The sequence below is a fragment of the Petaurus breviceps genome, unplaced genomic scaffold (genome assembly GCF_028583685.1).
Source record: "Petaurus breviceps papuanus isolate PSGF00001 unplaced genomic scaffold, PetGlider_PUasm1.0 126, whole genome shotgun sequence".
NCBI classification, from domain to species: domain Eukaryota; kingdom Metazoa; phylum Chordata; class Mammalia; order Diprotodontia; family Petauridae; genus Petaurus; species Petaurus breviceps.
In genome coordinates this window covers 70,215,173-70,226,823 of record NW_027185655.1, presented here as the reverse complement: position 1 = coordinate 70,226,823, position 11,651 = coordinate 70,215,173, and positions in this window count along the sequence as shown.

The window sequence follows — 11,651 nt, the reverse complement described above, 5'->3', positions numbered from 1 at the left end:
TCTTTTTGTTTTTTTTTTTTTCCTTTTGGAGGGCAATTGGGGTTAAGTAACTTGCCCAAGGTTACACAGCTAGTAGTTTTGTGTGGGTATTAAGTGTCTCAGGCCAGAACCAAACTTGGGTCCTCCCGACTCCAGGGCCAGCACTTTTACTCACTGTGCCACCTAGACACCCCCCCCCATTTACTTTTGTAAAATTTTAGGTTCTAAATATTTCCTCTCTCTCTCCCCAAGATGGCATACAGTCTGATATAGGCTATATATGTACAATCATATTAAACATTTCCACATTAGTCATGTTGTGAAAGAATAGTCAAAAACAAAAGGAAAAAAAACACGAGAAAGAAAAAATAACAAAAAAGAGAAATTAGTAGCTTCAAGATGCATTCAGACTTCATAGTTCTTTCTCTGGATGTGGATAACATTTTCTATCATGAGTCTTTTCAAAGTGTCTTAGATTAATTCATTGAAGAGAAGAGCTAAGTCTAACAAAGTCAGTCATTGGACAATGATGCTTTTACTTCGTGCAATGTTCTCCTGGCTCTGCTCACTTCATTCCCCAATTTATGGGCATCCCTTCAATTTCCAATTCTTTGCCACCATGCAAAGAGCTGCTATAAATATTTTTGTACATGTGGCTCCTTTTCCCTTTTTTATGATCTCTTTGGGATACAGACCTAGTAGTGGTATTGCTGGATCAAAGTGTTTTATAGCCCTTTGGGCATAGTTCCAAACTGCTCTCCAGAATAGTTGGATCAGTTCACAACTCTATCAGTAATGCATTAGTGATCCAATTTCCCACATCTTCTCCAACATTTATCATTTTTCTGTTTTGTCATGTTAGCCAATCTGATAGGTGTGATGACCTTAGAATTGCTTTGATTTGTATTTCTCTAATCAACAGCGATTTAGAGAATTTTTTCATATGACTATAAAGTTTTAATTTCTTCATCTGAAAGCTGCCTGTTCATATCCTTTGACCATTTATCAATTGCGAAATGACTTGTATTCTTTTGACTTAATTCTCTATATATTCCAGAAATTAAAGTTTTATCAGAGACACTGGTTGTAAAAATTGTTTCCTGGCTTTCCACTTTCCTTCTAATCATGGTTGCATTGGCTTTCTTTGGGCAAAAGCTTTTTAGTTTAATGTAATCAAAACTCTATCTTTTGTTCAGTCATAAATTCTTCCCTTCTCCACAGATCTGACAGGTAAACTATTCCTTGCTCTCCTAATTGTCTTAGTTTCACCCTTTATATCTAAATTGTGTACCCATTTTTACCTAGATGTGTAAGGTATTGGTCTATGCCTAGTTTCTGCCTTACTCTTTTCTTGTTTTCCCAGTAGTTTTGTCAAATAGTTAGTTTTTAATCCCAGAACCTAGAGAATTTGTGTTTAACAAACAGTAGGTTACTTTAGTCCCTGACTACTGTCTTGTATACTTAACCTATTCCACAGATCCACCACTATTTCTTTGTCAGTAACAAGTAGTTCTGATGATGGCTGCTTTATAATAAATACAATTTTAGATCTGGTACTGCTTGGCCACCTTCCCTTGCATTTCTTTTCATTAATTCCCTTGATATTCTGGACCTTTTGTTCTTCCAGATGAATTTTGTTATTATTTTTCTAGCTCTATAAAATAATTTTTTCATAGTTTGATTGGTATGGCACAGAATAAGTAAATTAATTTAGGTAGAGCTGCCATTTTTATTATATTAGCTCAGTCTACCCATGAGCAACTGATGTTTTTCCAATTATTTCCATCTGACTTTATTTGTGTGAAAAGTGTTTTATTGTGTTCATTTAGTTCCTGGGTTTGTCTTGGCAGGTAGACTCCCAAATATTTTATATTGTCTATAGTTACTTTAAATGGAATTTCTATTTCTATCTTTTGCTGTTGGGTTTTGTTAGCAATATATAGAAACTTTATATCCTGTAACTTTGCTAAAGTTGTGAATTATTTAATTAATTATAATATATAACAATAATTATTATTATTTCAAGCTGTTTTAAAGTTGATTCTCTAGAATCCTCTAAGTATACCATCATATCATATGCAAAGAGTGATAGTTTTGTTTCTTCTTTGCCTATTCTAATTGTCAATTTCTTTTTCTTCTCTTGGTCAAAGCTAACATTTCTAGTCCAATGTTAAATAACAGTGGTGATAATGGACATCCTTGTTTCACTCCTGATATTATTGGAAATACGTCTGGCTTATCCATACTACATATAATGTTTACTGATGGTTTAAGATAGATGCTACTTATTATTTTAAGGAAAACTCCACTGATTCCTATGCTCTTTTGTGTTTTTAATAGGAATAGGCATTGTATTTTGTCAAAAGTTTTTTTCTGCATCTATTGATATAACCATATGATTTCTGTTAATTTTGTTATTGATATGGCCACTTATACTGATATTGAATCAGTCCTGCATTCCTGGTATAAATCCCACCTGGTCATAGTGTATTATCCTCATCCTGTCTTGGTATTACCAGTACCTAGCACAGGTAGGATACAAGAACACAGTATAGTGTTCTTGTATCAGAGTGAGGATTTTAGTCTATATATTTTGACTCCAGTTGATTACTTTTCCCTTTGACACCACGCAGTAAGTAGTCTCCCTACTACACAGGGCTTTCTCCTTGTTTTTTTCACTACTTCAGAACTCTTAAAGAGGACAGCTACCAACAAGAGGCTTGACTCAAGCCTAGTAGTTTTAACAGTAGGCTTGTACAATTGTTTGGACAGTGTAGAGCCAAGGTAAAATGTAAAATATCTAATTAATAGTTCTGCAAACTATTTTATGTTTTGATGAGGCTTAGATATCAGCATCCTAGCAGATTGTAAAGTATAATTGTTATTAAATCCTGTTTTGAGTCAGCCTGTTAATGCGTACCCTGAGTCTTTTATGTTCAGCATTTTTATGTAGCAATTCATACCTTTTGTTATTGTTCAGTCATTTCAGTCATGTTCAGCTCTTTGTGACCCCATTTAGGGATTTCTTGGCAAAAATACTGGAGTGCTTTTCCATTTCCTTCTCCCCTCACTTTACAGATGAGGAAACGGAGGCAAACAGGGTTAAGTAACTTGCCCAGGGTCACATAGCTAGTAAAGTGCCTGAGGCCAGGTTTGAACTAAGGTCTTCCTGACTCTAAGCCCAGCACTATATCCACTGCACCCACCTAGCTGACCCCAATAAATACCTATCACATGCTTAAACCATATAGTACCTTTTTTAGTCACACCCCCCCTCTTTTTAGAGAAGACCTAGACATGAGCTATAATCTAAGCTAAAAATAAATTGCTGGGGTAGGGCTTTAATAACCTAGTGTTAGAAAAGAGAGCCTAGGTTTCTTTTGGCAGGTGTACTCACAGGTATACTGTCTAGAGTTATTTTAAATGGGTTATCTCTTAATATCTCTTCTTACAAGACTTTGTGATATGTAGGAATGTTAATGATTTATATGGGTTTACTTTATATTCTGCTATTTTGCTAAGATTATTAATTATTTTGTCTAACTTTTTAGTTGAATCTTTGGGGCTTTCCAAGTATATAATCATATCATATACAAAGAGAAAATAATTTTATTACCTTATTTCCTATTCTGATTCCTTCTATTTCTTTTTCTTCTCTAAATTCTATTGCAGGATTTCCAATCCTCATTAAATGTTATGTTCCTGCAGGACTGAACTGGGTCCAAACTGCATACTTGGATATAAAACATGGAATGGACATGATGTCTCAGACCTCATGGACCCAATAGCAGTTTCTCAGTGTTAGAGAGTTGAAAAATTCTCCTGTTTGAATATTTGGAAATAAAAATAAAATGACCAACTTCAGAGCTACTTCTGGTTTAGTTGAGAGGGACAGATAGAGTCAGGAAAGTTGTAAATATGGACTAGAACATGAGAAGACATGGTGGTCTATAAGTTGAGCACTGGGCCTTAATAGGGTCAGTACAATGAATAATATTGTCTTTGCAAGCTTTTTGCTTATTTGGGGGTCCCATTTGTTTTATATGGTTCTGACATACATTTATTTCCACTCCAGATCCAAGGCATTAAAAGTAACACAAAGATCAGTCTTTTCTTTCCTTTTGTTGTTTCCTCACCATCCATCTTCATTAATCCATTTCTTGGCCCTTCCTCTGAACAGGTGCCATATTGGGGTTATTTTCTCCCAATTTAAGCTTTAGTAAGTTAGCCCAAATACATGGTTTTGGGGGGTTCATTTTACAAATTTCCAAAACTCCATGAATAATAAGGAAATAGATTTAGAAAATCCTGGTTAATGTTTCACCCAAGAATATAAACCCTTGTTTTCAGGGTTTAAATGGCTGCTTCATTTATATTTTTTTATCTCCAGTACCTCTCACAGTGCCTGGCACGTAATAAGTGCTTATCCACTGATAGATGGCTCTGATGTAGACATTGAGTTCCTATGAAACATAGCTTGTATCTCTCCGTGTTTTGTGTTATTAAAAATGTTAAAAGTTTATTAAGTGAAGTGGCTAACTCAGTGAATGACCAGTTAATGCCAGCTGATTATTACTATACATGGCACCAGTATTCTTTAGCTCATTGATTCCAGTACTGGACAATGTACTTTTTTAAATAATAAAAGAATTCAAATGTATATTTGTGTTCTGCCAGTATGAGTTCTTATTCATCACATCTTCTATCTGTATAATCAACAATCTTTTAAAGATTACAACTATCAAGTAAATCAATCTGCATGCTATAATTTCCATTTATAATACAGTGCAATAGAGTAAGCTATCCTACTTGAGAATACTTAAAAGACAGGAGAGAAATGTAAAAATCTCTGATTTATGGAACTGAGATTTCAAAATTAATGAAGAGAAATGAACCACCAAAACCTCTGAGCTATCAGAAAAGCTGGACTGAGGTTCTTATTTGATTGATCTGCATGGCATTGAATACAAAAGACCGATTTAAAAGAGATATTTCTAATTTCTCTCTGATCATCTAAATTGGCATATTTCTAAGTAAAATAACTATATTCCTGGTTATTTTTCTTTGCCTTTTTGTTCCACTGTATGATTTGTTTAAAGACCAAAATAAAGATGAATGATCATAAATTAATTTTTTTCAATTGTCATTTCCTCTTTAGACTGATCTCAAATTGACAATGGTAATTCACTGGTGTTTTGATTAATTTGGGTCAATTGATTATTCACCTATATTTTTCCAGTTATCCTTCTGAAATGTAATTGATGAAAATTTTGGATTCAGCTAACGTCATTTTGCTCTTACCTCCCCATATTCACCTCTTTGCATCCCTGGGAGAAAGGTTATGTGTTTGTACTTGTCTACCTGTCCCCTTTCATCAAATACTGTGCACAACTGGCTTCTCTTATTTTATGCCTTGTTTGATTTTTCCTTTTTTTTTTCTTTTTCTTGAAGCACAGAGAATTAGCCAGAGGTAGAGCCTGGATAAAGTCCTGACAAATGAATGGTCTGATGTACTATGGCATATTCCATGCCTCTACAAATAGAATAGGGACAAATCCCGAGAACTTGAATGTTTTCAAATAATTCTAATTGGAGGAAAAGGCAAAGTGGCCTCTTTAAATAAAACTATTTGAAAATGCTAACCAAAGCTATGCCCTTTACAACTTAAAAAAAAGAGAGAGAAAAGAAACCGTGTGGGGGGTAGGGGATGGCTTTTGGCAATTAAATGCTTTACAATGAGAGTGCAAGAAAAGCTCAAGGAATGTAGCTGAACAAAGAAGTCTTCTGTGACCAAGTTAGTGACTCAAATATGAATGGAGGGGAAACTATGGTCACCTTGTATATTGCAAACAAAGCCAGATCCTTTTTGTCTGTTCAGACATCAAAATTGCTGCAAGAACAAGGAAAGAGGGCAAACTGCTTGCCTCCTTTTATGTCCTAAAGCAGGCTGCCTAGCAGCCGGGGAAATAAGAAAAGAAAGAAATTCTGAAACCTGGCTTTTCTTGCAAAGTATTTTTGGGGACTGATGCATTGGCTGATTTTTGACTGGGGTTGACAGAAAGCTGACTAATCATGCTCAAGATGTCTCCTAGGGAAAAAAAAAACACCATACCATTAAAGCAAAGTTCCATTTCAGGAGTGCAATTTACCACCTGCTCTTTTTTTTTTTTTTGATTACCAAAAGACTAATTCTCAAAATGGAAAATGTTTCCAGTCAGCTCACAGCAACAGCATTGACTCTATTAGATATTTTATTACGTTTAGAAGATGTGGGAAGTAAACAAGAATGTGTTGAATTCTGACCAATTTATCTAAAATTGTGCTAACAGAAATAAGTACTCCTATTATCATTCTCATATTTGCAACTAGAAAAAAACAAATTAAACAAGTTTAGCAAGGGAGCTACGTTAAAATAAATGGAAAATATCATTAGGCAGCAGCTTAATAAATACTCTTTGCTTACTTACTACTGGAGCAGAGGGTTCCCTTTCCCCCATTTTTTAACCTAAGGCAAAATTCCATAATTAATTGATATGCTTCTCTCAATAATTTAGTCATGCAGACTAAAAGTGAATTGTTCCTACTTTTTAAAATTAAAAACAACAGTCTTAGCTTTTAATATGAAAATGTGGATCTATCATTTGCTAAAAGTCTGCAGTACATACCACTTTGTACATACCGGGTGAAGAAATTTCAAATTAATTTTCCTGGCATTCAAGGCATTCCACAATTTGGTTCTAGCTATAACCTTTCAGTTTTATTTCAATATGTCACATACATATGCTCCAGCATAGCTGTACTACTTAATATTACCTAAACAGATCCTGGTTTTTCCCACCTCCATGCCTTTGCTCACTCATTTTTATTGTGTTTTATTTTATTTTTAGCTGCTTATTATTATAATCAGATTTTAATCCAGAGGTGTGGGTAATGTTGACCTAGGCCTCAGGTCCTCTGTACTGTTGTTTTCTGAATATTCAAGCTGTTCCTTATTTCTGAAAAATTTTTCTTTCTCCTTTTCCATGTGTTGAAATCCTATCTATCCTTTAAAGTTTGTCTAAACTATTGTTTCTCCATGAAGCCTTATCCCCTTAGTTAATTCTCCCTATTGATTCCCTTTCTTGCCTTGAACTTCACAAAGCATTTTGTTTTGTGAATGAATGAATGCATGAATCTTTGATGCACTTACCATGAATCATTTTGTATTCTAGTGATTTGTATTTATGTTCCACGTTAATCACTATTGCCCTTGGCTGTCATCTTTTTCTGCTTGGGAAGAAGAAAATTAATTGTTCACTGGCCAAGAAGGTTTCAGGGCTCTATTGGCTTCTGCATTATAAGGACTGCTTTAAAATGGTTACAATTCTATTAGAAATTATGGTGGTCTATTTCAATGTCTTTTCCTTTATCTATTTTCCATTTTCCATTGTGAGTACTTCAATGCATCTGTGGTCTCAGTGATGTGGGTATTCTCTCTAGCAGTGCAGATCATAACCCACCCATGTCTTCTTATATTACATTAAGAATTTTGTCTGTGTTTTTCCATAGATCCTCTAGAGGATCTATCCATCATACTGGTAGTCTATTCATCTATTGAGCATGAATAGCTTGTTCAAATAAGTCAGGCTGGAGCTGGTTATAATTGTGTTATTTTCTTCTAGTTGCATTAGGGAAATTATATAGCACCTCCAGTGATGCCAAGCTATCCCTGAAACAAAAGTACATCTTAGTGACATTACATGGGAATGAAACTTAGGTCATCACAATCTTCTGAAGAACCAAAATTGTGTTGCCCAAAAGGTAATAAAGAAATGTATGGTGGTTAGAAATAGGTCATATCATACTGCTGTAAGAACAAGAAAAGAGGGCAACAAGACATTGCATGCAAGAAGTATAAAATATTATGTTCAACATTACAAAATGAAAGAAACTAAAGGTTTACAGATTCCTCAGAAGTCTTATATTTATACGGTATTAGTATGCTATTTTAGAAAAGAGTCAGAAAATGCTGCATATATAGAAACAGAATGTACTGACTATGCACTGAATTTAGTGTCAGCAGATACTTAGGCTCAAATCCTAAATTCAAATCTCTGGCACTTACTGGCTGCATGACTATGGGCATTTCTGACCCTATTTTCTTATCTGCAAAATTAGGAGACCGGTAATATTGACCTCATGGGCTGTCGTGATGATCAAATAACGGAGACCTAAGTTCAAATACTGCCTTAGACACTTATTAGCTGTATGACCCCCTTGACATAACCTCTGCCTGCCTCAGTTTTCTCATTCGCAAAATGGGAAAATAATGGGCAAAATAATAGAACCTACCTCCCAGAGTTGTTGTAAGGATTAAATGAGATAACATCTGTAAAGCACTTAGTATAGTGCCTGGTACATAGTAAGCACTTAATAAATGTTTCCTTCCTCTCCTAAGGTACAAGAAATTCTTAGCAAACCTTAAAGTACTATAAATGTCAGTTTTTATCATTGTTGTTCAAGTAATATATCATTGAAAATAGAGATGGCCCATTGATTTAGTGAATGTAAAGGATAACAGATAGATAGCCCAAGTACCCATATAATGTTAAAAGACCTAGAAGAAGGCCTCCCATGGGTTGGGTGGATCGTTTATGAAGGATTCATAGGAGGAAGGTTTGGGAAACAATTGCAGAGGTTGAAAAAGTATGGAGAGTTTGTGATCTGTACTCCAGATGAGAACATTCCTATTTATGAGATCCCAAATCAACTGAAGCAATGAATTATGCTATGCACGTATCATACCTTCCTATTAAACTTAGGGCCCTGAGAATAGATAGTGTCTTATCTTCATTTATGTCTCCAGGACCTAGCAACGGGCTTTGGAAACAACAGCTAATCATATTAATAATAGCTAGCACTTATATACCACTGGATGGTTTGTAGTGCAGATGAAATCGAGGCAAACAGAGGTCACACTGCTAATAAATATCTGAGGCAGGATTCAAACTCAGATCTTCTTGTCTCCAAATCCAGCAGTTTACTATACAAGAAGTGTCAAACTCACAAAATTTGGGATTGGGGAAGGAGGTAGATTAAAATGTAATTGGGAAGTGTTTAACAAAAATAAACAAAAATATAATACAACATGGATAAGCTAAGGGGTGCAAGGGCAAGAATGCCAGGTCTTCCAAATCTTACCATGTTGTGTTAATGTTAAAGATGGACTGGCTTCTCTTTCCCAAAGACTATTTCAGGAGATTCAAAATGGGCATTTCTTTTTTTTTTCTTTTTGGAGGGGGAAGGTAGGGCAATTAGGGTTAAGTGACTTGCCCAAGGTCACACAGCTAGTTTTTGTGTTAAGTGTCTGAGGCCGGATTTGAACTCAGGTCCTCCTGACTCCAGGGCCAATGATCTATTCATTGCACCACCTAGCTGCCCCCAAAATGGACATTTCTAATTATGAGACCATAGCTCAGCCTTCCCTTGTTCCCATGGCTGCTCTGAGCACCCTCAGTGCCCAGTCAATCTCTGCTGGCTACCTGCTTCTTCCTTTTTCTTTTGGCCTAATGAGGCCTCCAATTTTAAGTTTCTGCCATTCAGTAGATGCTCAGTTCTAAACTTACAAGTTGCATTTTTGATGTGATAGGTCAAGCAGAAGGGCATGTTTTGTTTTGTTTTGTTTTTTGTATGAGCAATTGGGGTTAAGTAACTTGCTCAAGATTACATGGCCAGTTATTTATGGGTGTGGTGCTAAGTGTCAGAGCCCGGATTCGATCCCCAGGTCATCCCGACACTGGAGCCAGTGCTCTTACTCGTTGAGCCACCTGGCCGCCCCCAGAAGGGCATGTTACAGCAACTCCTATGACATATGATCAAAGGAGATGATGTTCAGAATTACAGAGTACAATGGACTTGGAGTCTATAAGAGTAAGTTCAAGTTCCAGACTAAAATAGCTCACGTTTTTATAGTGCTTTTTTCGTTTATAAAATACTTTCTTTGCAATAACACTGTGAATTAAGAAGTATTCTTATTCTTATTATTAGGTTTGGATGAGGAAACTGAGGGTCAAAGAGTTTAGGCAGCTTGCTCATGGCCACAAAGTAAATGTCTTAGCTAGGATTCAAAATAAGTGTCTTAGCTAGGATGCAAGTAAAAAAGCTTTTAAAAAAACACTATACTGGGGCTGCCAGGTAGCACAGTGAGTAAGAGCACCAGCCCCAGGGTCGGGATGACCTGGGGGATCGAAATACGGGCTCAGACACTTAGCATCCACCCAGAAACACCTGGCCATGTAACCTTGAGCAAGTTACTTAACCCCAATTGCTTTTTAAAAAAACACTATACTTTGGATTCAGTTAAGCAAAACAGATCAATACATTGCCAGGTCTGGAAATGTATGCCTCATTCCAAACCTGCAGTCCACCTTTCTGCTGTCCTCTGAGGTTAGATTGGTTATGCCCTGACCAAATATATGAATTCTCTGCCTGTTTTCCTTACATTGTCATGGTCATCATGAAAATTGTTCTCCTTTACCTCTCTCTGCATCATCATGGAAGTCTTCCTAAGCTTCTCTGAATTCTCCATACTGGTTATTATTACACAGTAAGATTTCACTATAGTCTCATATCACAGTTTGTTTAGCCATGCCCCATTTGATGGGTACCTACTCTCTTTCCATTTCTTTACTACTCTAAAAAATGCTGCTATAAATATTTTCATATGTGTATGGCACCGTTTCCTCAGTCTTTGACCAACTTGGGGCAATACCTGGTAACATCACTGGGTCAGTGTCTACACCCCCATAGAATCTAGTGACTTTTCTAGCACCCTTCCAAATTGTTATCAAGAACAGTTGCTTCAAGTCACAACTCTACCAACATCACCGTAGTGAGTGGCTTGACTTTCCACGTGTGCTTTGGATGCCCATTCTGCTTTTGTGGATTTCATGGGGCACTAAGAGAATAGGAAGCAGAGGCAGGGAGAGGAATTCTCCACTGCCCAGGCTCACAGCTAACTCCACACTTGGGTGTGGCCCAAAAGGCCACTGTTCAGCACATTTTCTGCCTAAAACAATCCTTTGATTTGCAGCTCCAACTGCTAATTTTAGCACCTGGCTCTATCTGCATCTGCCTCTTGGCCTATGTCTCAGGGGCCTGCAGTATGCCCAAAGCCTTTTTCTCCAAAAGAACCAATGGATATCTGATGGCTGTATGCTAAGCTGGGCTGCTTGTTATTGCTTCCCAGCAGCCCACTCAAGATATTATTATTTCTATTCTTTTATTTATAAACTGTATCCATTATCTCAGCACAGAGACAATTATTTAGCAGTGCACTTGTGTGTCTCTGGTGTCTTCCCTCTCTGGGTACAATGAGGTCAATAACACTGAAGCCAAGTTCACCATTTCTTTACTGAAGTCATATATAGGAGATGTCAAGGCTCCAAATAGTCTTCTTTAGCCTTTTAAAGATGGGGACAGATGGTACATTTAACATGGATCTTTGCTTCTGATATTCCTAGAATGATCTCTCTCTCTCTCTCTCTCCCTTTCCGTTCTTCCTTCATCCCTCTCTCCCTCCTTCTATCTCTGTCTCCATCCCTGTGTCTCTGTCTTTCTGCCTCTTCCTCCTTCCCACCTCTGCTCCCCTTCCATCTCTCTCTCTCTCTCTCTCTCTCTCTCTCTCTCTCTCT